The sequence below is a fragment of the Pseudophryne corroboree genome, chromosome 10 (genome assembly GCF_028390025.1).
Source record: "Pseudophryne corroboree isolate aPseCor3 chromosome 10, aPseCor3.hap2, whole genome shotgun sequence".
Taxonomy (NCBI): Eukaryota; Metazoa; Chordata; class Amphibia; order Anura; family Myobatrachidae; genus Pseudophryne; species Pseudophryne corroboree.
In genome coordinates this window covers 261,623,370-261,651,071 of record NC_086453.1, presented here as the reverse complement: position 1 = coordinate 261,651,071, position 27,702 = coordinate 261,623,370, and the positions used below count along the sequence as shown (strand labels likewise).

Below are 27,702 nucleotides of genomic sequence, written 5' to 3'. Positions count from 1 at the left end.
TAATTTTTTTTTTTTTTAATTTCACTTTTTTAATTTTTAAAGGTGTTGTTTGTGAATGAAGGTGTTTACATGTTTCTTAACACAATAATCTCCTTTTTTTTTTGGTAAAAATGTAACGTTAGATGTGTGTAATTTTTTGTACAAAACAAATTCTGCCTGCCAATCTGCTGATCCTTTTTTGCATTAATAAACACAACACCCGGTTAACTTTAATCAACTTTTTTATTTTTGTATTTGTTAATTTTTTTTTTTTTTTTTAAATCAAAGAATAAAAGTCATGCAAATTTTTGCAAATGGTCCACACAATCCATCATTCCTTGCAGGTGTTGGCGCATGGTGTAAAGTATCCCTGAAAAACTTGTGGGATCTCCAACTGCAACATCTGAAATTAAGATGCAACACAAACATTAATAACTTAATTACATTACTTATTAGCCAAGCAAGGCGCAAAGCACACTTAAATGCTGGCATGTCCAAACTGCTGGACTCCAGCTGTTGTGAAACTACATATACCAGCATGCCTTTACACAGTTTTGTGGTCAGGGAATGGCAAAGCTGTGTCAGGGCATGCTGGGATGTGTAGTTTCTCAACAGTTGGAGTGCCGCAGTTTGGACAGGCCTGCTTTAATGTCAAAGTTACAACATCCTGCCTGTTTTATGGTACAATCATTAGCAGAACACACAAGCCTGCTCAGCCTTTTAATCAGATTTTAAAGTGTTCCAGACCATGTGTTACATTTACTACTATGTGAGTTATATTTAAGATGGAACGTTGCCCATAGCAATCAAGCAAAAATATGATTATTATATTGTAGAAGTGGATCCCAATTTTTTAAGTATAATCTTATTGGTTGCTATGTCCGACATCCCATGTTAAAGATAACTACCATCTTCGTCAATGTGACACCATGTTGGCATTCATTCCCATTTGTTGTTTTATTTGTTTTTTATTTTTAGTGGGTTGGTCCTGCATCATCACACTGCATATCCACATCTTCAGAAGGCCAACATATCATAGCATTCCCACACTCCATGAAAGCTGCCCTTACTAAATAAGTGCAAACATGTTTGACTCGAACACTTATTAATTTTGAGAATGTAACTTTCACACAAAAAAACAGTGTGTCATTAGGCTGCATAACAAAGTGAAGCATGTGATTTTTAAGTGTAAATATTCAGACTACACAGGCCCAAGTGTAAAAGGCAAACATACTAAACTCCACTCAGGTCTAACTGTTTCCCAGAAAAAGTAACACATATAAACCCTGTTCTCCTGGCAACCCTGGCTACCTAATGAGTGTCAACCTAGAGTGGACACACAAAACATTGCACACATACACACTGTACATATAATGACACTCACAAATATGTAAAGGCAACATGTACACCATGATGAAATGTTAAAATATTTTTCCAGGGTCCAAGAATTCAAACAGTACAACACTGCATGTTTTGGCATTGTAAGTGTAAGTGGGTAATCTTATTGTATAAAATTTAAATAAACTTACTTTCCTCGGAAACATCCAGACTCCCGGAATGTTCTGCAGGGGCTTCCTCTGCCCATTCACTTGGTGGGGATGTTGCCTGGATGGGGGAAGGCGGCTGGATGGGGGAAGGATGAGGGATTGGGGAAGGAGGAGGGATTGGGGAAGGAGGAGGGATTGGGGCAGGAGGCTGGATGGGGGAAGGAGGCTGGATTAGTGCCGCAATTTCAGAGGGGGGGTCTGATTGAGAGGGCGAGGGGGGCGGAGAGAAATTTAAAGCAATAGAGGGTGAGGGGGGTTCAGATGGGGATGTCGAAGTGGAAGGAGAAGGGGTATGGGAAGGAGGAGAAGGGGTCCCAGAAAGAGATGGCGAGGTGTGGTGAGAAGGGGAATGGAAAGTGGAGTGGGCCAGGGAAGCTGAGGGGGACTGGGAAGCTGAGGGGGACTGTGAAGATGAGGGGGACTGGAAAGCTGAGGGGGAGTGTGAAGGGGAGGGGGAGTGAGAAGGGGAGGGGGAGTGAGAAGGGGAGGGGGAGTGAGAAGGGGAGGGGGAGTGGGAAGGGGAAGGGGGTGGGGAGTTGTGCCGTTGTTGTTGTCCTAGAATGAAAATATTGTCCACATTTTTTAATCATGCAAAATTACATAGTATTGATTTTTAAATATAAATGTTATGTTACATGTTTTTTTTTTTTAAATTTAAAATAGAAAATCAAACATGTTAAGATCCTCTTCATGTTGGCCATAGCAAACAAAATGAAGCCAAACTTTAACTTTGAAGCTCATTCCTTAATCTAGTCCATTGAGTCATAGTGATTTGTCTAGGCAACATCACCAGATTACTATTCAAGGGCCCTTATTATATAGCCAGCACTTATCAAGTATTTTGGACCAGTTTCCTGGCTGCTTCTTATTTCTTGGAAACATGCACTTGTTTCGTGTCACTTTACTACAGTCAGTACTGTTTCCCCTAACCACACACACTGACCTAATTTCCTAAAAAGGAGACTGAAGGTTGCAATTAGCCTACCACTTACTGTAAAATGTAGGTAATTCAAAGGGGATTACAGCTGGAATGTAGTTTGCAATTGTCCAAAAGCATGTGCTCTGCAGGGGTTGCATATATAACATGTGCAGAGAGAGTTAGATTTGGTGGACTTTTTCAATTATGGCCATGGAAAATACAGGCTGTTTAATTTTAACACAGCAAATTATTGAGATGCTTTAACACACCCCACCCAAATCTGACTCACTCTGCACATGTTACATATGCTTCCCCTGCAGTGCACATGGTTTTGCACAATGGTTTACAAAAAACCTTTTGCTAAAAATTGGGAAGATGAAGCATTATCACATTTTAAGCAAAAAATCTTATGTAATGTAACTTACTTCGGGTATGGAGAGCACGGATTTGCTGGCGGATCTCCGCCAACAAATCTGGAGTCCGCCTGCGGAGATCACTCCATCGCCTCTCGAGCTGGATGATTGTCCGCCTGCTGCGGACGCGAGTCCGCAGCAGGCGGCGGACCTCCGCGTAGGCCTCGCGCTTCACCCGATTGGGGATGAAGCGCCCAACGCGGACTACGCGGCGGTCCATCACCGCTACCAGCACGCGGAGCTCCCGCCTGGAGAACGGTGCTGCACGCATCATGGCAATGGCGTTTTCCTTATTTGGGCATATATTTATAGTGTCTGTTAGCATGTGATTGGCCAAAAATATGTCATTTCTAATAACTTTATTGATCTTTGCAATGCTGTGAAGAGCAGAGTGTTATTTTGCACGAGCGGAAATTCGCATTAGCATAAGCAAAAATGTTTGTTAGAAACTATTAGAATAAACACACAGAGACACAGACTTTACTGAAAATTACTAAACATATCTGTGTACTCACCACAGGTCGTGTGATCATTCAGCTGGACAGTCACAAAGTGTCAAACATTGAGGATCATTTGTTTGTGTGTTTGTTTACATAATCAGTATTTGAGGATATAAAATAAATAAGGACACTATTTATTATCATTACAGTATTTAAATTATTACATAAACATTGTCAGCTTAACGTGTTTTTGTTTTTTGTGTTTAAAAAGAAAAAACCATTCAAACACAACAACAGCATTACCCAATCACTTTACAAGAACATACTAAATGCAATCATGTTTAAAAATACATAAGCATACTGGGTTGTATTATTTGTGCAAATATAAATGTTAAAAACACTATACCTGAAATGTTCTGCTACAATTCTTGCCCTCACTTGGCTCCCCCTCCGTGTCACACTCCCCCCACCGAAGCGTGGCACAACCCCTGGCTCCTCATCAGGCAATTCCTCTGCCTGAGGAAGCTCGACACTACTCCTTACCGCGATATTATGGAGTATTGCGCACAGGACCACTATTTTACTTGCCATCTCCGGCGAATACATGATGTCGCCACCCGTGCGGTGGAGCACACGAAAGCGCCCTTTCAGGACACCAATTGTGCGCTCCACCAGCTGCCTAGTGGCAGTAAGCGCGGAGTTAAATGCCATCTGTGGTCCTGGCCTGGGATTACGGTAAGGAGTCATGAGCCAGGGGGTGCAAGGATATCCACGGTCTCCTGTTGGAATAAAAGCAAAATTTTAGTTCACAATTTTCATATATTTTTGTAAGTTTGTAACTAAAATATTTGAGCAACAACTCACCCAATAACCACATGTCTGGTCGTTGACTTGATCTTAATCTCTGCCATATCCCTGATTGTCTAATGACATACGCATCATGGGAACTTCCTGTAAACTTTGCGTTCAGGGAAAGGATCTGGAGGGATGGCCCACAAACAACCATTACATTCAGAGAATGAAACAGTTTCCTGTTTCTATAAATTTCTTCATTATGTCTTGGTGGCTGAATAGCAACATGTGTGCCATCCACAACCCCAATAACATGTGGGAAGCGACTACCACCTTCCGCAAATTGCCGCTTCACCACATCTAGGGCACCAACATCCAAAGGCATAGCAATAAATTGCTTAACACGCTTGATGAAAGCCTGGCAGACACGTCGCAGGACCTTACTGAACTGGCCCTGCGACATGCCAACCAGGTCTCCAACAACATGCTGGAATGATCCTGTGGCCAAAAAATGTAACACTGCAAGGAATTGTGTCAATGGTGGTATTGCTGTAGGATACCGAATTTCAGACTCCAGATCACTCTCTATTATGGAGAGAGTGTCTAGGATTAGATGTGGTGGCAGCCGGTATCTACGCACCACCACATCATCTGGCATCCCAAAAAGTATGACACGGGTTCTGAAAATTGGTGGCCTAGCACGCCTCCGTTGCCTTGGTTGATGAGGAGCCGGCTGTGGTTGTGGGGCTGGCGGTTGGGGTGGGAGTGCTGGCGTGGGTTGGGGAGGTAGGGCTTCTGCCGCAATATGTATTGACATCACACACTTTTTGGAGAGAATGTTAAGAAATGTCAATTAAAAAAAAAACAAAGTTTTCCAAAATTTTACACAATAACTGTTTTTACAATTGTGGTGTCAACTTACTGCAGGAGCGTACATTTTTTCTGTGTTGAATTCATGTCAAAAATGCAAAAATAAAAAGCAAATAAAACTAAATTTAATATTTGGATATAAAAAACATATATTAATGCAAAAAATCTTTAGAAAAAAAATAAAAAAAAATAATAAGAAATTTAGTACCTAGTCCAGGAAAGACAAACACTACTTTGCAGATCAATCCTGGAAACCACAAACACTTTGTTTAGCAAACTTTACACAAAAAATAAAAAAAATAAAAAAACACAAACAAGCACCAACACAGGCCAACGACACTTACCTGCTCCTAAAGAAATAAAGTCTTGTTTTTGTGGACCACACCCAAAAATAAAGACAAAATTGGTTTTTCTCACCAAAAAAAAAAAACCTACAAGAGAACACAAATGACAGTCAAAAACAGCATACAGACACTTCCAACAAACAAACTCCAACACAGGCCAACGACACTTACCTGCTCCTAAAGAAATAAAGTCTTGTTTTTGTGGACCACACCCAAAAATGAAGTCAAAATTGGTTTTGCTCACCAAAAAGTAGATTCCTACAAGAGAACACTAATGACAGTCAAAACAAAGAAGCACGGGAATATTTTCACAAATGGACTTGCAAAATATATATGTGTTATAAAAATTAAAACATTAAAATGTATTACAAAAACTTGCAAACACAAAAAAATTTAAAAAAAAACAGAATACTCACAAACGAAAATACACACAAAAAATGACTGTCTATATTCAAAACGCAAAGAAAAGGACAAAGGTATGCTTGACAATTACTCACTCTGCCAATTCCACTATCACCTTCCCGCACAAGCCAACAACTCAAACGCCAAACTACCAACACTTACAGCATGCACAGTAGGCCCTTAAATAAGCAGTGCAATCATTCAACAGAATAAGTGTACACCTGTGTGAATTAACGAGTCGCACGTAGGTATATAAGCGCACACACCTCGGCGTACACACGTCATCACAAACATGGCTTCTCGTGAGCAAATCGCAGCAGAGATAGACCGCATTGCAGAGCAGCAGATGGCATTGCAGAAACAACGGATAGAGTGTCAAAGGCGCTTGTTAGAATACGCCTCTGCGGAGGTTAATGCAGGACCTAGTACTCTGCAAATTTCTGCTTCTGAACCTCAAGAATTGAGTGTGGATACCCTGCCACACACACATAGTGAGCAAACTGAGGGAGAATTGACTTTAGCCACACAAACACAGCAGACAGAAGCTGCTAGTGAGGAGGAAGATGGAGATGACCAACCTGAAGAAACCTCACAGGCTACCTCCAGACGGAAAAAAAGACAGCCTGCATTCACTAAGAGGGAGTTGCGTGTCTTGGTCACGCAGGCCATGTCCAAAATACATAGGGGCCCCAAAAACATGGGGGCTGCTTCCAAAGAACGCATCTGGAGAGACATCACAAAATCTGTGAATGAAGTTGGCTCTGTCGTCAGAACATCACAGGAAGTGAGACGACGGTAAGTGCATCTTGACAATCCTTTTTCTGTGCTAAGTTGCCTAAAAAATGTAGTTACATGTCATGTTATGTCTAGCAAACACAAGCAGAACATGTGTGCTAGATATTTACTTTGAACAATAAGAAGACTCAACTTTTTCCCTCTTTCACAATATTTATGTAGGTGGGCCGACTTCAAATCCCGCCTGAAGGCAAAGAGGGCTGCGGAGTGGAATGCCTCAAGGGCAACAGGGGGGGGACCACCTGTCGCTGTGGAGTATACTGACTTGGAGGAGATGGCGATGGCCTGTGTGAGTTATGAGGAGGGCCAAGGGGTGTCTCATATGGACACGGACCTGCCTGAGATTGTGACGGGACATGACTTGGAAGGTAAGTTTACACATGTATTTGTCTGAAATTTGAACTGTATTAATAATCTTAAACTAATTTTGACTCCAACTTTTCCCCCACACATTCTTCTATTTGCTTGCCACAAAACACAGCACAGGGGGGTGAACAGTTTGAGTCACAGGCCGGTTATGTGGTTGAGGCTGAGGTGGAGGGACCTAGTGGGTCTGCCAGTGTGGGCCAACAAAACCCACCTATGCAGGTTCCTACTGGCCCCCCCACCCAACCCTCTGCTATCCCGGAGATCCTGCTTGAAATTGCTAGGTATGGTGAGAGCCTAAACACATTTCAAGACGGGGTCATCCGGGAGGTAAGCCAGATAACTGTCCGGCTCACTGAGATCCGAACCTGTGTTGAGCAAGGTGTTGCTCAACTCTGCCAAAGTCTGGCAGAGATCAGGCAGGCCCAAGAACAACTGGCCTCCTCAAACCAAAGCCTTGCAACTAACATCTTGCAAGGGCTCCAGGCCATCGCTGTCTCCCTTGCCCACAGTGGCAGAGAGCCAACCACATCGGCTCCCTCCCCTGCCCCTGCCCAGGAAGAACAGGACACTGGGCAGGCCCAACGAAGGTCACTCCGCAGACCAAGCAAAGAAGATCAGCCTCAGGCGGGGCCAAAAAGAAGAAAGTGATGTCTCTCCAGATGGGCAGCACCCATGTTTTTGTAGTTGCCTCTATGTTATTTTGGACTTGGCTTGTGTGGCCAGAATGGATCACTCCCTCTTAGTGAAATGTCTTTTTTTCTGTTTGGAGGAATTGTAGCCTGTGAGTTTCTTTTAAAAAACAACAGAGCCATCTTCCTCTCACTAGTGTGCTGTGTATTGTTGTGTTTGTGTGGTGGATACTAATTATTTCTCAGTTTGTGTCACATTTTTGTGTGGCAGGGTGTGAAATATGTTGAATTTATGAATTTATAAGATACTTTTGTCAGAAGCAGAAATTTGCAGAGTACTGAGTTCTGCAATATAATTTTTGTCAGTGCCATCTGCTTGGTGCTTGGTCTATCTCTGCCTGTGAGACTCATGTGGAGCCATGTTTAAATGTTGGATCATATTATTTCTGAAATAAAAAATATAATTTCAAAATGTGTGCAATTTCTTGAAGGTAATGCATTAGCAAAATCTTACTTACAAAAATATTATGTCAACATATAGACACTTGGTGACCAATCTGCTAATTCTCCTTCAAATTTTTTTTTAATAAAAAAAAAAGGTATGTTTTGCACCACACTTTAATGTCCATATTAATAAAACAGACACGACAACTTGATAAAATATCTTTGGACAACATGACATCATTGAAAACATTGACAGATGTTAAAAACCTATATTATTGTGACTTTGAAAAATAAATCATAGTGTATGCGGCATTATGTGGGTGTTGGTTAATTGATCAGAATGTTGCAGAATTATCTAACTTTAAATAAAAATGTAACTTGTTTGTATTTAGTAGTCTAACACACATTCAAACATTTCTGCACAATGCTTACACACCAAGTTAAACACAAATAACAACCTTATTTAACAGTGTGTGAGATTAATATGTGAGTAGAATAAACATGTAATGTGTGTTCAGTCAATTGCTGGTTGGTAACTTTCATGGGCTCAGTAATTAACAAGTAATTGAACATCAGATGAATGTGCTCTCCAATTAACTGCTAATTACTGCATACACACTTGTACCAGTACTTCGCAAATGTAGAGTAACTGCAGACCTACTCTGCTGCTGCGTGAATGTTGCTACGGTTTCCTATGTTAGTTTTAACAGCGACAAAGTTTATGTGCGAAAAACACGCCCATTGCAAGTTGCATACTCCCACACAGTACGCCCACTTTCACGCCCATGTCGGAGCATTGCGAAGTCTCGCCTCCGCCACGCCCACGCCACTCCTTGTTTTCGTTTGGCAGTTACGGCTTTTTTTGTCCAAAGTAATTTTGCACAGTTGTCGTACGTATGTCTTCGCGCATGCGTAATCACGCATTTGCGCATGCGCAGATACTTACATTTCGGACATTTGCGATGCGATGACTCTTAGCGATCAACTCGGAATGAGGGCCAGTGTTACTTCATTAAATATGCTTCTCAGTGAAACATTTATTTTCCAGGTATTTGTAGGGTCAGAGTAGAAGTTGCATTGCAGGTGTTTGTGCAGAAAGTGAATGTATAGTTTCCCGGGTAAGTGAGGTTTGGAGAATATTAGGAGTAAACAAACATTTGTAGCTGCAGTCCAAGTATTGGTGGTTTGTGATGGTTTTTCTCTTTTTTTTGCAATTGATGGTGTTTCCTTTCAGTTTCCGTCCAGTAGAAGTCCAGTAAAAGTCACAGATGACACCATTAGAAATTTTCTCCCTTTGAAATCTTTCAACCCACGCTGATTCAGCTAGACTACACACTATAGCTAAGCATTCATGGTATTCATATATGATAATTTGCAGATGCAGTGTAGCTTGCTGGCGCTTGTAGTCCCACTAGACATACCTATAGCTAAGCATTCATGGTATTCATATATGATAATTAGCAGATGCAGTATAGCTTGCTGGCGCTTGTAGTCCCACTAGACATACCTATAGCTAAGCATTCATGGTATTCATATATGATAATTAGCAGATGCAGTGTAGCTTGCTGGCGCTTGTAGTCCCACTAGACATACCTATAGCTAAGCATTCATGGTATTCATATATGATAATTAGCAGATGCAGTGTAGCTTGCTGGTGCTTGTAGTCCCACTAGACATACCTATAGCTAAGCATTCATGGTATTTATATATGATAATTAGCAGGTGCAGTGTAGTTTGCTGGCGCTTGTAGTCCCACTAGACATACCTATAGCTAAGCATTCATGGTATTCATATATGATAATTAGCAGATGCAGTGTAGCTTGCTGGCGCTTGTAGTCCCACTAGACATACCTATAGCTAAGCATTCATGGTATTCATATATAATTAGCAGATGCAGTGTAGCTTGCAGGCGCTTGTAGTCCCACTAGACATTAGTGATGAGCGGGTTCGTTTCCTCGGAAACCGAACCACCCCAAACTTCATCCATTTTACACGGTTCCGAGGCATACTCGGATTCTCCCGTATGGCTCGGTTAACCCGAGCGCGCCCGAACGTCATTATCCCGCTGTCGGATTCTCGCGAGATTCGGATTCTATATAAGGAGCTGCGCGTCGCCGCCATTTTCACTCGTGCATTGGAAATGTTAGGGAGAGGACGTGGCTGGCGTCCTCTCCGTTTATTAATGTTGCTGCAAATATTAGTGCTTATTGCTTAATTGTGGGGACTGGGGAGCAGCTGTATTATATAGGAGGAGTACAGTGCAGAGTTTTGCTGATCAGTGACCACCAGTTTTATCCATTCTCTGCCTGAAAAACGCTCCATATCTGTGCTCAGTGTGCTGCATATATCTGTGCTCACACTGCTTTATTGTGGGGACTGGGGACCAGCAGTATTATATAGTAGGAGTACAGTGCAGAGTTTTGCTGACCAGTGACCGCCAGTATTATACGTTGTCTGCCTGAAAAACGCTCCATATCTGTGCTCAGTGTGCTGCATAGATCTGTGCTCACACTGCTTTATTGTGGGGACTGGGGACCAGCAGTATTATATAGGAGGAGTACAGTGCAGAGTTTTGCTGACAGTGACCACCAGTATATATAGCAGTACGGTACGGAAGGCCACTGCTCTACCTACCTCTGTGTCGTCAAGTATACTATCCATCTAGATTCTATACCTGTGGTGCATTTTAGTTTTGCAGTTTGCTGACAGTGACCACCAGTATATAGCAGTACGGTACGGAAGGCCACTGCTCTACCTACCTCTGTGTCGTCAAGTATACTATCCATCTAGATTCTATACCTGTGGTGCATTTTAGTTTTGCAGTTTGCTGACAGTGACCACCAGTATATATAGCAGTACGGTACGGAAGGCCACTGCTCTACCTACCTCTGTGTCGTCAAGTATACTATCCATCTAGATTCTATACCTGTGGTGCATTTTAGTTTTGCAGTTTGCTGATAGTGACCACCAGTATATATAGCAGTACGGTACAGAAGGCCACTGCTCTACCTACCCCTGTGTCGTCAAGTATACTATCCATCTAAACCTATAGTGCATTTCAGTTGTGCGCAGTATATATTGTAGTAGGCCATTGCTATTGATACTGGCATATTATTCCACACATTAAAAAATGGAGAACAAAAATGTGGAGGTTAAAATAGGGAATGATCAAGATCCACTTCCACCTCGTGCTGAAGCTGCTGCCACTAGTCATGGCCGAGACGATGAAATGCCATCAACGTCGTCTGCCAAGGCCGATGCCCAATGTCATAGTAGAGAGAATGTAAAATCCAAAAAACAAAAGTTCAGTTAAGTGACCCAAAAATCAAAATTAAAAGCGTCTGATGATGAGAAGCGTAAACTTGCCAATATGCCTTTTACGACACGGAGTGGCAAGGAACGGCTGAGGCCTTGGCCTATGTTCATGGCTAGTGATTCAGATTCCCATGAGGATGGAAGCACTCATCCTCTCACTAGAAAACTGCAGTGCCACTCCTAGATGGGCCAGGTGTTTGTGTCGGCCACTTGGGTCGCTTAGCTTAGTCACACAGCTACCTCATTGCACCTCTTTTTTTCTTTGCATCATGTGCTGTTTGGGGACTATATTTTAAATCTGCCATCCTGTCTGACACTGCAGTGCCACTCCTAGATGGGCAAGGTGTTTGTGTCGGCCACTTGTGTCGCTTAGCTTAGTCACACAGCTACCTTGGTGCGTCTCTTTTTTTCTTTGCATCATGTGCTGTTTGGGGACTATTTTTTTGAAGTGCCATCCTGTCTGACACTGCAGTGCCACTCCTAGATGGGCCTGGTGTTTGTGTCGGCCACTTGTGTCGCTTAGCTTAGTCACACAGCGACCTTGGTGCACCTTTTTTTCTTTGCATCATGTGCTGTTTGGGGACTATTTTTTTGAAGTGCCATCCTGTCTGACACTGCAGTGCCACTCCTAGATAGGCCAGGTGTTTGTGTCGGCCACTTGTGTCGCTTAGCTTAGTCACACAGCGACCTTGGTGCGCCTCTTTTTTCTTTGCATCATGTGCTGTTTGGGGACTATTTTTTTGAAGTGCCATCCTGCCTGACACTGCAGTGCTACTCCTAGATGGGCCAGGTGTTTGTGTCGACCACTTGTGTCGCTTAGCTTAGCCATCCAGCGACCTCGGTGCAAATTTTAGGACTAAAAATAATATTGTGAGGTGTGAGGTGTTCAGAATAGACTGAAAATGAGTGTAAATTATGGTTATTGAGGTTAATAATACTATGGGATCAAAATGACCCCAAAATTCTATGATTTAAGCTGTTTTTGAGGGTTTTTTGTAAAAAAACACCCGAATTCAAAACACACCCGAATCCGACAAAAAATTTTCAGGGAGGTTTTGGCAAAACGCGTCCGAATCCAAAACACGGCGGCGGAACCGAATCCAAAACCAAAACACAAAACCCGAAAAATTTCCGGTGCACATCTCTACAGACATACCTATAGCTAAGCATTCATGGTATACATATATGATAATTAGCAGATGCAGTGTAGCTTGCTGGCGCTTGTAGTCCCACTAGACATACCTATAGCTAAGCATTCATGGTATTCATATATGATAATTAGCAGATGCAGTGTAGCTTGCTGGCGCTTGTAGTCCCACTAGACATACTTATAGCTAAGCATTCATGGTATTCATATATGATAATTAGCAGATGCAGTGTAGCTTGCTGGCGCTTGTAGTCCCACTAGACATACCTATAGCTAAGCATTCATGGTATTCATATATGATAATTAGCAGACACAGTGTAGCTTGCTGGCGCTTGTAGTCCCACTAGACATACCTATAGCTAAGCATTCATGGTATTCATATATGATAATTAGCAGATACAGTGTAGCTTGCTGGCGCTTGTAGTCCCTCTAGACATACCAATAGCTAAGCATTCATGGTATTCATATATGATAATTAGCAGATGCAGTGTAGCTTGCTGGCGCTTGTAGTCCCACTAGACATACCTATAGCTAAGCATTCATGGTATTCATATATGATAATTAGCAGATGCTGTGTAGCTTGCTGGCGCTTGTGGTCACACTAAACATACCTATAGCTAAGCATTCATGGTATTCATATATGATAATTAGCAGATGCAGTGTAGCTTGCTGGCGCTTATAGTCCCACTAGACATACCTATAGCTAAGCATTCATGGTATTCATATATGATAATTAGCAGATGCAGTGTAGCTTGCTGGCGCTTGTAGTCCCACTAGACATACCTATAGCTAAGCATTCATGGTATTCATATATGATAATTAGCAGATGCAGTGTAGCTTGCTGGCGCTTATGGTCCCACTAGACATACCTATAGCTAAGCATTCATGGTATTCATATATGATAATTAGCAGATGCAGTGTAGCTTGCTGGCGCTTGTAGTCCCACTAGACATACCTATAGCTAAGCATTCATGGTATTCATATAAGATAATTAGCAGATGCAGTGTAGCTTGCTGGCGCTTGTAGTCCCTCTAGACATACCTATAGCTAAGCATTCATGGTATTCATATATGATAATTAGCAGATGCAGTGTAGCTTGCTGGCGCTTGTAGTCCCACTAGACATACCTATAGCTAAGCATTCATGGTATTCATATATGATAATTAGCAGATGCAGTGTAGCTTGCTGGCGCTTGTAGTCCCACTAGACATACCTATAGCTAAGCGTTCATGGTATTCATGTATGATAATTAGCAGATGCAGTGTAGCTTGCTGGCGCTTGTAGTCCCACTAGACATACCTATAGCTAAGCATTCATGGTATTCATATATGATAATTAGCAGATGCTGTGTAGCTTGCTGGCGCTTGTGGTCCCACTAGACATACCTATAGCTAAGCATTCATGGTATTCATATATGATAATTAGCAGATGCAGTGTAGCTTGCTGGCGCTTATAGTCCCACTAGACATACCTATAGCTAAGCATTCATGGTATTCATATATGATAATTAGCAGATGCAGTGTAGCTTGCTGGCGCTTGTAGTCCAACTAGACATACCTATAGCTAAGCATTCATGGTATTCATATATGATAATTAGCAGATGCAGTGTAGCTTGCTGGCGCTTGTAGTCCCTCTAGACATACCTATAGCTAAGCATTCATGGTATTCATATATGATAATTAGCAGATGCAGTGTAGCTTGCTGGCGCTTGTAGTCCCACTAGACATACCTATAGCTAAGCATTCATGGTATTCATGTATGATAATTAGCAGATGCAGTGTAGCTTGCTGGCGCTTGTAGTGCCACTAGACATACCTATAGCTAAGCATTCATGGTATTCATATATGATAATTAGCAGATGCAGTGTAGCTTGCTGGCGCTTGTAGTCCCACTAGACATACCTATAGCTAAGCATTCATGGTATTCATATATGATAATTAGCAGATGCAGTGTAGCTTGCTGGCGCTTATAGTCCCACTAGACATACCTATAGCTAAGCATTCATGGTATTCATATATGATAATTAGCAGATACAGTGTAGCTTGCTGGCGCTTGTAGTCCCACTAGACATACCTATAGCTAAGCATTCATGGTATTCATATATGATAATTAGCAGATGCAGTGTAGCTTGCTGGTGCTTGTAGTCCCACTAGACATACCTATAGCTAAGCATTCATGGTATTCATATATGATAATTAGCAGATGCAGTGTAGCTTGCTGGCGCTTGTGGTCCCACTAGACATACCTATAGCTAAGCATTCATGGTATTCATATATGATAATTAGCAGATGCAGTGTAGCTTGCTGGCGCTTGTAGTCCCACTAGACATACCTATAGCTAAGCGTTCATGGTATGCATGTATGATAATTAGCAGATGCAGTGTAGCTTGCTAGCGCTTGTAGTCCCACTAGACATACCTATAGCTAAGCATTCATGGTATTCATATATGATAATTAGCAGATGCAGTGTAGCTTGCTGGCGCTTATAGTCCCACTAGACATACCTATAGCTAAGCATTCATGGTATTCATATATGATAATTAGCAGATACAGTGTAGCTTGCTGGCGCTTGTAACCCCACTAGACATACCTATAGCTAAGCATTCATGGTATTCATATATATGATAATTAGCAGATGCAGTGTAGCTTGCTGGCGCTTATAGTCCCACTAGACATACCTATAGCTAAGCATTCATGGTATTCATATATGATAATTAGCAGATACAGTGTAGCTTGCTGGCGCTTGTAGTCCCACTAGACATACCTATAGCTAAGCATTCATGGTATTCATATATGATAATTAGCAGATACAGTGTGGCTTGCTGGCGCTTGTAGTCCCACTAGACATACCTATAGCTAAGCATTCATGGTATTCATATATGGTAATTAACAGATGCAGTGTAGCTTGCTGGCGCTTGTAGTCCCACTAGACATACCTATAGCTAAGCATTCATGGTATCATATATGATAATTAGCAGATGCAGTGTAGCTTGCTGGCGCTTGTAGTCCCACTAGACATACCTATAGCTAAGCATTCATGGTATTCATATATGATAATTAGCAGATGCAGTGTAGCTTGCTGGCGCTTGTAGTCCCACTAGACATACCTATAGCTAAGCGTTCATGGTATTCATATATGCTAATTAGCAGATGCAGTGTAGCTTGCTGGCGCTTGTAGTCCCACTAGACTTACCTATAGCTAAGCATTCATGGTATTCATATATGATAATTAGCAGATGCAGTGTAGCTTGCTGGCGCTTGTAGTCCCACTAGACATACCTATAGCTAAGCATTCATGGTATTCATATATGATAATTAGCAGATGCAGTGTAGCTTGCTGGCGCTTGTAGTCCCACTAGACATACCTATAGCTAAGCATTCATGGTATTCATATATAATTAGCAGTTGCAGTGTAGCTTGCAGGCGCTTGTAGTCCCACTAGACATTAGTGATGAGCGGGTTCGTTTTCGGAAACCGAACCCCCCCGAACTTCACACATTTTACACGGTTCCGAGGCATACTCGGATTCTCCCTTATGGCTCGGTTAACCCGAGCGCGCCCGAACGTCAACATCCCGCTGTCGGATTCTCGCAAGATTCGGATTCTATATAAGGAGCCGCGCGTCGCCGCCATTTTCACTCGTGCATTGGAAATGTTAGGGAGAGGTCGTGGCTGGCGTCCTCTCCGTTTATTAATGTTGCTGCAAATATTTGTGCTTATTGCTTAATTGTGGGGACTGGGGAGCAGCTGTATTATATAGGAGGAGTACAGTGCAGAGTTTTGCTGATCAGTGACCACCAGTTTTATCCGTTCTCTGCCTGAAAAACGCTCCATATCTGTGCTCAGTGTGCTGCATATATCTGTGCTCACACTGCTTTATTGTGGGGACTGGGGACCAGCAGTATTATATAGGAGGAGTACAGTGCAGAGTGTTGCTGATCAGTGACCACCAGTATTATACGTTGTCTTCCTGAAAAACGCTCCATATCTGTGCTCAGTGTGCTGCATAGATCTGTGCTCACACTGCTTTATTGTGGGGACTGGGGACCAGCAGTTTTATATAGGAGGAGTACAGTGCAGAGTTTTGCTGACAGTGACCACCAGTATATATAGCAGTACGGTATGGAAGGCCACTGCTCTACCTACCTCTGTGTCATCAAGTATACTATCCATCTAGATTCTATACCTGTGGTGCATTTTAGTTTTGCAGTTTGCTGACAGTGACCACCAGTATATATAGCAGTACGGTACGGAAGGCCACTGCTCTACCTACCTCTGTGTCGTCAAGTATACTATCCATCTAGATTCTATACCTGTGGTGCATTTTAGTTTTGCAGTTTGCTGACAGTGACCACCAGTATATATAGCAGTACGGTACGGAAGGCCACTGCTCTACCTACCTCTGTGTCGTCAAGTATACTATCCATCTAAACCTGTGGTGCATTTCAGTTGTGCGCAGTATATATAGTAGTAGGCCATTGCTATTGATACTGGCATATTATTCCACACATTAAAAAATGGAGAACAAAAATGTGGAGGTTAAAATAGGGAAAGATCAAGATCCACTTCCACCTCGTGCTGAAGCTGCTGCCACTAGTCATGGCCGAGACGATGAAATGCCATCAACGTCGTCTGCCAAGGCCGATGCCCAATGTCATAGTAGAGAGCATGTAAAATAAAAAAAATAAAAAAGTTCAGTTAAATGGCCCAAAAATCAAAATTAAAAGCGTCTGATGATGAGAAGCGTAAACTTGCCAATATGCCATTTACGACACGGAGTGGCAAGGAACGGCTGAGGCCTTGGCCTATGTTCATGGCTAGTGATTCAGATTCCCATGAGGATGGAAGCACTCATCCTCTCGCTAGAAAACTGCAGTGCCACTCCTAGATGGGCCAGGTGTTTGTGTCGGCCACTTGGGTCGCTTAGCTTAGTCACACAGCTACCTCATTGCACCTCTTTTTTTCTTTGCATCATGTGCTGTTTGGGGACTATATTTTAAATCTGCCATCCTGTCTGACACTGCAGTGCCACTCCTAGATGGGCCAGGTGTTTGTGTCGGCCACTTGTGTCGCTTAGCTTAGTCACACAGCGACCTTGGTGCGTCTCTTTTTTTCTTTGCATCATGTGCTGTTTGGGGACTATTTTTTTGAAGTGCCATCCTGTCTGACACTGCAGTGCCACTCCTAGATGGGCCTGGTGTTTGTGTCGGCCACTTGTGTCGCTTAGCTTAGTCACACAGCGACCTTGGTGCACCTTTTTTTCTTTGCATCATGTGCTGTTTGGGGACTATTTTTTTGAAGTGCCATCCTGTCTGACACTGCAGTGCCACTCCTAGATAGGCCAGGTGTTTGTGTCGGCCACTTGTGTCGCTTAGCTTAGTCACACAGCGACCTTGGTGCGCCTCTTTTTTTCTTTGTATCATGTGCTGTTTGGGGACTATTTTTTTGAAGTGCCATCCTGCCTGACACTGCAGTGCTACTCCTAGATGGGCCAGGTGTTTGTGTCGACCACTTGTGTCGCTTAGCTTAGTCATCCAGCGACCTCGGTGCAAATTTTAGGACTAAAAATAATATTGTGAGGTGTTCAGAATAGACTGAAAATGAGTGGAAATTATGTTTATTGAGGTTAATAATACTATAGGATCAAAATGACCCCCAAATTCTATGATTTATGCTGTTTATGAGGGTTTTTTGAAAAAACCCAGCCGAATCCAAAACACACCCGAATCCGACAAAAAAAATTCAGGGAGATTTTGCAAAAAAACCGCGTCCAAATCCAAAACACGCCCGCGGAACCGAATCCAAAACCAAAACACAAAACCCGAAAAATTTCCGGTGCACATCTCTAGTTTGCATGAGTGAGATAAAGTAAGATTATTAGCATTCCAAGTTAATAAAGATGTTAAAACATGACATATCTAACTTTGTCAGTTTAGAGACTGTGGGGTATATTTACTAAGGTCCCGATTTTGACCGAGATGCCGTTTTTTCATCAAAGTGTCATCTCGGTAATTTACTAAGCAATAATCACGGCAGTGATGAGGGCATTCGTAATTTTTTGGAAGTCCAACAAAAAAATTACTAATGAATACACCATCGGTCAAAACGCGGCTGTTTAAGTATGAATCTCGGTCATTTACTAAGAAGTGCAAAGCAAAAAATAAATAAAACACTGCCGTGAAAAATTACAACTCGTAAAAAAGTGCTAAAAAAAAACAGACCTGCTTTTTTAATCCGTGATTGTATAGGCATGCAGGGATCCATGAGATCCGTGCATGTATATCAGTGGGAAGGGGTGGGAAAGTGGTTATTTTCTTAAAAAAAATTGCGTGGGGTCCCCCCTCCTAAGCATAACCAGCCTCGGGCTCTTTGAGCCGATCCTGATTGCAGAAATATGGGGAAAAAATTGACAGGGGTTCCCCCATATTTAAGCAACCAGCATCGGGCTCTGCGCCTGGTCCTGGTTCCAAAAATACGGGGGACAAAAAGAGTAGGGGTCCCCCGTATTTTTAAAACCAGCACCGGGCTCCACTAGCTGGACAGATAATGCCACAGCCGGGGGTCACTTTTATATAGTGCCCTGCGGCCGTGGCATCAAAAATCCAACTAGTCACCCCTGGCCGGGGTACCCTGGGGGAGTGGGGACCCCTTCAATCAAGGGGTCCCCCCCCCAGCCACCCAAGGGCCAGGGGTGAAGCCCGAGGCTGTCCCCCCCCCCATCCAATTGGCTGCGGATGGGGGGCTGATAGCCTTTTGTGAAAATGAAAAGATATTGTTTTTAGTAGCAGTACTACAAGGCCCAGCAAGCCTCCCCCGCATGTTGGTACTTGGAGAACCACAAGTACCAGCATGCGGCGGAAAAACGGGCCCGCTGGTACCTGTAGTACTACTACTAAAAAAATACCCAAAAAAAGACAATACACACACACCTTGAAAGTAAAGTTTTATTACATGCATCCACACAAACATACATACATACTTGCCTTATGTTCACACGAGGGTCGGTCCTCTTCTCCAGTAGAATCCATGGGGTACCTGTTGAATAAATTCTACTCACCAGATCCAGGGTACCAGGCTCCTCGGATAATCCTTTTGTAATCCACGTACTTGATTTTAAAAAAAAAACGGAGACCCGAGCCACGCACTGAAAGGGGCCCCATGTTTTCACATGGGTCCCCTTTCCCCGAATGCCAGAAACCCACTCTGACTGATGTCTAAGTGGGTTTCTTCAGCCAATCAGGGAGCGCCACGTTGTAGCACCCTCCTGATCGGCTGTGTGCTCCTGTACTGTCTGACAGGCGGCACACGGCAGTGTTACAATGTAGCGCCTATGCGCTCCATTGTAACCAATGGTGGGAACTTTGTAGTCAGCGGTTGACCGAAAGTGACCTCACCGCTGACCACAAAGTTCCCACCATTGGTTACAATGGAGCGCATAGGCGCTACATTGTAACACTGCCGTGTGCCGCCTGTCAGACAGTACAGGAGCACACAGCCGATCAGGAGGGTGCTACAACGTGGCGCTCCCTGATTGGCTGAAGAAACCCACTTAGACATCAGTCAGTGTGGGTTTCTGGCATTCGGGGAAAGGGGACCCATGTGAAAACATGGGGCCCCTTTCAGTGCGTGGCTCGGGTCTCCGTTTTTTTTTTTTAATCAAGTACGTGGATTACAAAAGGATTATCCAAGGAGCCTGGTACCCTGGATCTGGTGAGTAGAATTTATTCAACAGGTACCCCATGGATTCTACTGGAGAAGAGGACCGACCCTCGTGTGAACATAAGGTAAGTATGTATGTATGTTTGTGTGGATGCATGTAATAAAACTTTACTTTCAAGGTGTGTGTGTGTATTGTCTTTTTTTGGGTATTTTTTTAGTAGTAGTACTACAGGTACCAGCGGGCCCGTTTTTCCACCGCATGCTGGTACTTGTGGTTCTCCAAGTACCAGCATGCGGGGGTGGCTTGCTGGGCCTTGTAGTACTGCTACTAAAAACAATATCTTTTCATTTTCACAAAAGGCTATCAGCCCCCCATCCGCAGCCAATTGGATGGGGGGGGGGACAGCCTCGGGCTTCACCTTTGGCCCTTGGGTGGCTGGGGGGGGGGGACCCCTTGATTGAAGGGGTCCCCACTCCCCCAGGGTACCCCGGCCAGGGGTGACTAGTTGGATTTTTGATGCCACGGCCGCAGGGCACTATATAAAAGTGACCCCCGGCTGTGGCATTATCTGTCCAGCTAGTGGAGCCCGGTGCTGGTTTTAGAAATACGGGGGACCCCTACTCTTTTTGTCCCCCGTATTTTTGGAACCAGGACCAGGCGCAGAGCCCGATGCTAATTGCTTAAATATGGGGGAACCCCTGTCAATTTTTTCCCCATATTTCTGCAACCAGGGTCGGCTCAAAGAGCCCGAGGCTGGTTATGCTTAGGAGGGGGGACCCCACGCATTTTTTTTCCTCCGTTTTACAGTGTTTATTTACAAAAAAAAATGAACCCCAGCACGGATCACACAGATCCGGCCGAGATTAATTGTGATAAAGTCGGCAGTGTTTTGCTAATCACTGCCGTAAAAAACGGGAAAAAAACACGAATTACATCGACATCGGAACAAATTAAAAATCCGAATACGACAGCTTAGTAAATTAGGCGTAATAAATTCAAAAAGTTGCAGTTTTACACTTTCGATGTCATTCGTGATTGAACTTTGACCTTTTTCCGAAAATTACGAATGTTAGTAAATATACCCCTGTGTGTGTTTTGGGCTTGCAGGACACACTGGGGACCAGAGTGGTTAGGGGATAATGTGTAGGGATGTGGTTAGTCAGCACACAGGCTGTAGGCTGGAGACATAAAGCACTTTGGGGGTACATAAAAAAGTATAGTGCATGCAGTGTCTTCCTCCATTAATCCATAATACATTGAGATACAGGAAGCATGATCCTGACTCTGTATACAAATACTATGTAAGTAGTCATACGTAGTGTGGCCGAACATATGTGTGATTGGAGAGTGAATGTGGCCAAGCAGGAGGCACATACCTATAGTGCCAGCTAATTGGCCAAGGCAGTGTGGTAAGACACAGAACTCCAGTGTACTCCTGTGCCACAGAACATACCCATGTCTTGTTTTTTTTTATTTTGTGACTCTAAAAAATAAATTTTATTGGGCCGTAAACGAACCTGAGGATTTGATAGTAAATACAAACATTCCAAACAAATGTATGGATAATATTTTTTACATAAAATGAAAATAACACTGACAATTTATAAACCACAGGGAAATGACCAGATTTTTTTAGTTTTTACTGTGTTTCTAGGGCAAGCACAACGGCAAAGGGCAGCGGCAGCACCATCCGACCCACCGGCAGCATCAACAGCATCCTCCTCCCACTCACAAAATCCCTCCCCCCTCAACAACCCAACCCCCAAACTACAACATCCGCTTCCTACTCAGCCTCCTCCCCCTCTCAACCCCCCTCCCCCTCTATTTCTGAACCCCCCTCCCCCTCTCTTTCTGTACCCCCTCTCAACCCTCCTCTCCCTCTTTCTGTGCCCCCCTCTCAACCCCCCTCCCCCTCTCTTTCTGTACCCCCATCTCAACCCCCTCCCCTCTCTTTCTGTACCCCCTCTCAACCCCACTCCCCCTCTTTTTCCGTACCCCCTCTCAACCCCCTTTCCCCTCTCTTTCTGTACCCCCCTCTTAACCCCCCTCCCCCTCTCAATCTGACCCCCCCTCTCAACCTCCCTCCCCCTCTCAATCTGACCCCCCCTCTCAACCCCCCTCCACCTCTCAATCTGACCCACCCTCTCAACCCACCTCACCCATCCAGCCTCCTTCCCCCATCCAGCCTGCCGCCACGGAACCTCCTCCTTCCCCGCCGACAAAATGGGCAGCAGAAGCCCCAAAGGTCCATGATGCTGGTGCAGTGTCTGGAGATAGTGATTCTAGAATTGAAAATGTATGTGGTGCCTAGTTAACTTTGGGAAACACCTACATGTAGTGTAGGACTGTGTCCAATTGGTTCCCCCGTGGAAAAGCATTTACAGTAAGTAATGCTTGTTTGTCTGGACGTAAGCTGGTCCACAATGTTTAGGACAACTGCTATAGTTTGCCTTTCACTAGCTAGACAGGTTTGAAATGTCAACATGCTTTGTAGGTCGACCAGGCCTATGTCGACAGGGCTAAAGTTTGGCATGAGTTTTAATGCATTTGGAACAAATAACTAAATGTATGTTAATTAACAAACCACGGGAACTCAGCTTGAAACGGTAACCTGTGCCCACCAAAGTAGAGCGAGGCCCCTTTTCAAAAGCATGGAGAGGTGAGTGAGGCATACTAGGGTACACGGATCATTAATTGTGGGTCCCAGTACCTCGATCTGAAATCCTAAAAAAAAAAGAACCAAAAATAGATTACTTTAAAAAAAACTTTTTGGCTGTTGAGCTAGCACATGTCGACCTATAAATCCAGTAGTCCTTCAAGCCATGTTGAGCTAGTGAATGGAGACCTATAGTTGTTGACAGAAACATTGACGATCCACACACTGATAATCTAAGGAGCCACAACAATTAGGGCTGTGTGTAGTATGCGGTGGCAGTGTGTCCTGCATTAGTATTATTGAGTAACCATTACAATTAGAGATGTGCACCGAAATTTTTTTGTGTTTTGTGTTTTGGTTTTGGATTCGGTTCCACGGCCGTGTTTTGGATTCGGACGCGTTTTGCCAAAACCTCCCTGAAAATTTTTTGTTGGATTCGGGTGTGTTTTGGATTCGGGTGGTTTTTTTTTACAAAAAACCCTCAAAAACAGCTTAAATCATAGAATTTGGGGGTCATTTTGATCCCATAGTATTATTAACCTCAATAACCATAATTTACACTTATTTTCAGTCTATTCTGAACACCTCACACCTCACAATATTATTTTTAGTCCTAAAATTTGCACCGAGGTCGCTGGATGGCTAAGCTAAGCGACACAAGTGGCCGACACAAACACCTGGCCCATCTAGGAGTGGCACTGCAGTGTCAGGCAGGATGGCACTTCAAAAAAATAGTCCCCAAACAGCACATGATGCAAAGAAAAAAAGAGGCGCACCAAGGTCGCTGTGTGACTAAGCTAAGCGACACAAGTGGCCGATGAGGTGGACATCTTGCCTCTGTAGAGCCAGTTTGTGCAAGGAGAGATTGATTGCTTCTTTTTTTGGTGGGGGCCCAGACCAACCAGTGATTTCAGTCATAGTCGTGTGGCAGACCCTGTCGCTGAAATGATGGGTTCGTTAAAGTGTGCATGTTCTGTTTATACAAAATAAGGGTGGGTGGGAGGTCCCAAGGACAATTCCATCTTGCACCTCTTTTTTCTTTAATTTTTCTTTGCATCATGTGCTGTTTGGGGACAATTTTTTTGAAGTGCCATCCTGCCTGACACTGCAGTGCCACTCCTAGATGGGCCAGGTGTTTGTGTCGGCCACTCGTGTCGCTTAGCTTAGTCACACAGCGACCTTGGTGCGCCTCTTTTTTTTTTTGCATAATGTGCTGTTTGGGGACAATTTTTTTGAAGTGCCATCCTGCCTGACACTGCAGTGCCACTCCTAGATGGGCCAGGTGTTTGTGTCGGCCACTCGTGTCGCTTAGCTTAGTCACACAGCGACCTTGGTGCGCCTCTTTTTTTTTTTGCATAATGTGCTGTTTGGGGACAATTTTTGTGAAGTGCCATCCTGCCTGACACTGCAGTGCCACTCCTAGATGGGCCAGGTGTTTGTGTCGGCCACTTGTGTCGCTTAGCTTAGCCATCCAGCGACCTCGGTGCAAATTTTAGGACTAAAAATAATATTGTGTTGTGTGAGGTGTTCAGAATAGACTGAAAATGAGTGGAAATTATGGTTATTGAGGTTAATAATACTATGGGATCAAAATGACCCCCAAATTCTATGATTTAAGCTGTTTTTTAGGGTTTTTTGTAAAAACACCCGAATCCAAAACACACCCGAATCCGACAAAAACATTTCGGTGAGGTTTTGCCAAAATGCGTCCGAATCCAAAACACAGCCGCGGAACCGAATCCAAAACCAAAACACAAAACCCAAAAAATGTCCGGTGCACATCACTAGTTTAAGCACTTTCTATTAACTGAGGAAAAGTGAAATTGCATCGGATTTAATATGGCTACCTCAGCTTGTGAGGAGGATTTCACTTCATTTTTAATAGAATGCGATAATTATGAATCTTTAAGCTTCTCCGATGTGGATGCTGAGAACATTTTACATAAAGATACTGCTCTCACTGAAGAATTTATTGAATCCAATGCAGAAATCTGCAAGGAATTATTTAAATTAAAGAAACGAGAAATTGATTTTGTGTATCATAGTCGCATTTTGTCCGACTATTTTAGGGCAAAACAAATACCCCGTGGTTTTAGGGTCCATAATATTCCAACGATAGGTCGACACAATACAAGTTTCTGTAAGCGTTGGGTCTCCATCCTTAACAAGTTTTCCATGGACTTAATGCTGCTAGTCAGGGCCGGCTCCAGGCCTACTAGCACCCTGAGCGAGAAAATGTAAAAGCGCCCCCCAACCCCTATGCACGCGCCGAAGGCGCGCGCTTCGGGGAAAGTGGGCGTGGCCTCCTGGGAAAGTGGGTGTGGCCTCGTAACTTCATATTATTAAACTATAAATAAATATATTTTTTCACACCCCCTCTATGCACACAATTAGCAGCCTTATGCAGAACAGCCACAGTAGTGTTCCTTACACACAATGTCTCCAGTGTAGTGCCAGCTACACATGACATGCCCCGCAGCAGGGCCAGCAACACATGACATGCCCCGCAGCAGTGCCAGCTACACATGACATGCCCCGCAGCACTGCCAGCTACACATGACATGCCCCGCAGCAGTGCCAGCTACACATGACATGCCCCACAACAGTGCCAGCTACACACAATAGGCCCCCCAGCAGTGCCAGCTACACATGATAGTGTTCACGTTTTAGGGCAGGGTGCTGATCACAAGGAGCAGGGCCGTCTTTTCGTATGGGCTCAATGGGCTCTTGCCAAAGGGCCCCAGGAGTATAAGGGCCCTAGGCTGATAGCTGAGGGTCCCCTCTTTCCAGGGGTACCAGGTTTTTGAAAATCGGCCTGTTAATTGCTCTTCCCAGCCAGATATCGCGGGTTCTGTATGACTTAGAGTTTCTCTGATGATATAACCAAAAAGCTGGGACTCTCCCCTTTTGGTGGACACTGGCAGCTTGTCTCTACTATGCCCAGAACCAGAGATATCAGCCTTCCAGTAGCTGGTCCCTGCTCCAGCTCCACACGCCTAATATGCAGTTTTAGATTTTCGTTGGTGGATTGCTCTGGCTCCTGAACTCTGATCCCCAAGTCCCCAGCACCTCCTGAAAGGTGGGACTCTCTAATTTTTTATCCCATTCAAAGCTAAGAAATATATTTTCAGGAACATGAGATATCTGCAGTCAAGCAAGCTGCCCTCCCACCAGAAAATTATAAATATTAAGCCCACTCCACTATCCACCCCTCCCCTATGTATTAAACACCCCCTACCACCCTGGAAGTTATGTACCAGGGCCCCTTCATTCAGCCCAATGCCCCCTTCTACAGTTTAGTCTCATCTGTGCAGTAAAGGAGTAATTATCAGAAATTACTGCTACAGGTCCAACATACTGAGCGAAAGATAGTACACCCCCTACCGCCCGCGGGACATCAAAGCTGCCACTGATAGCACCCCCCACCGCTACCGCTGGAGGATAGGTAGGGGGCCCAGTGCATTGCTGTGCCCAGGGGCCTACACTGCTGTTAAGATGGCCCTGACAAGGAGGGCACATTTTTAAGTAAGGAGGGCAAAATGATGTACATACTGTAATGCTTGGTGCTCCTCCACCCACATGCTGAAGCAGGAACAGTGCGCGCCGTAGGCGCGCAGCAAAAATTTAGGGGTGTTGCTTCGTGGGGAAGGTGCATGACCACAGAATAGTGGCAATTCGCATTACACCACATAGTAGTGCAGCTAATACACATTGCACCAGGTAGAACCTCCTATACACTTTGCGCCAGGCAGAGCACGATAGACAGTTTGCGCCAGGCAGAGCACATTAGACACTTTGCGCCAGGCAGAGCACATTAGACACTTTGCGCCAGGCAGCGCACGTTAGTCACATTGCCTAGCCACAGACGCCTAGTAGACACACTACATGATATGCCCCCCAGCAGTGCCAGCTACACGTGACATGCCCCCCAGCAGTGCCAGCTACACGTGACATACCCCCAGCAGTGCCAGCTACACGTGACATGCCCCCCAGCAGTGCCAGATACATAAATGGCCACACAGTGCAGATATGCCCCCAGTGCCAGATACATAAATGCCCCCACAATGCCAGATACATAAGTGCCCCCACAGTGCCAGATGCATCAATGACCCCACAGTGCCAGATAAATCAGTGACCCCACAGTGCCAGATACATAAGTGCCAGATACATAAATGCCCCCAGTGCCACAAAACATAAATGCCCCCACAGTGCCAGATAAATAAATGCCCGCCGTGCCACAAAACATAAAAGCCCCCACAGTGCAGATATGCCCCCACAGTGCCAGATACATAAATGCCCCCAGTGCCAGAAACATAAATGCCCCCACAGTGCAGATATGCCCCCACAGTGCCAGAAACATAAATGCCCCCACAGCGCAGATATGCCTCCACAGTGCCAGAAACATAATGCCCCCACAGTGCAGATATGCCCCCACAGTGCCAGAAACATAAATGCCCACACAGTGCAGATATGCCCCCACAGTGCCAGAAACATAATACCCCCACAGTGCAGATATGCCCCCACAGTGCCAGAAACATAAATGCCCACACAGTGCAGATATGCCCCCACAGTGCCAGAAACATAATGCCCCCACAGTGCATATATGCCCCCACAGTTCCAGAAACATAAATGCCCCCACAGTGCAGATATGCCCCCACAGTGCCAGAAACATAATGCCCCCACAGTGCAGATATGCCCCCACAGTGCCAGAAACATAATGTCCCCACAGTGCAGATATGCCCCCACAGTGCCAGAAACATAATGCCCCCACAGTGCAGATATGCCCCCACAGTGCCAGATACATAATGCCCCCACAGTGCAGATATGCCCCCACAGTGCCAGAAACATAATGCCCCCACAGTGCAGATATGCCCCCACAGTGCCAGAAACATAATGTCCCCACAGTGCAGATATGCCCCCACAGTGCCAGAAACATAATGCCCCCACAGTGCAGATATGCCCCCACAGTGCCAGAAACATAA

At 44.3% G+C, this 27,702-nt stretch overlaps 1 long non-coding RNA gene across 1 annotated transcript; it reads right to left on the bottom strand.

Moving 5' to 3' along the window:
• Positions 1-280: 280 nt before the first annotated feature.
• Positions 281-4,268, bottom strand: LOC134965500 (uncharacterized). Its single transcript, XR_010188403.1, has 3 exons — positions 3,374-4,268; positions 1,509-2,081; positions 281-382 (listed from the first exon to the last, which is right to left on the bottom strand). It is a non-coding gene; the product is annotated as an uncharacterized LOC134965500 (long non-coding RNA).
• Between the last annotated feature and the right edge of the window lie 23,434 nt (positions 4,269-27,702).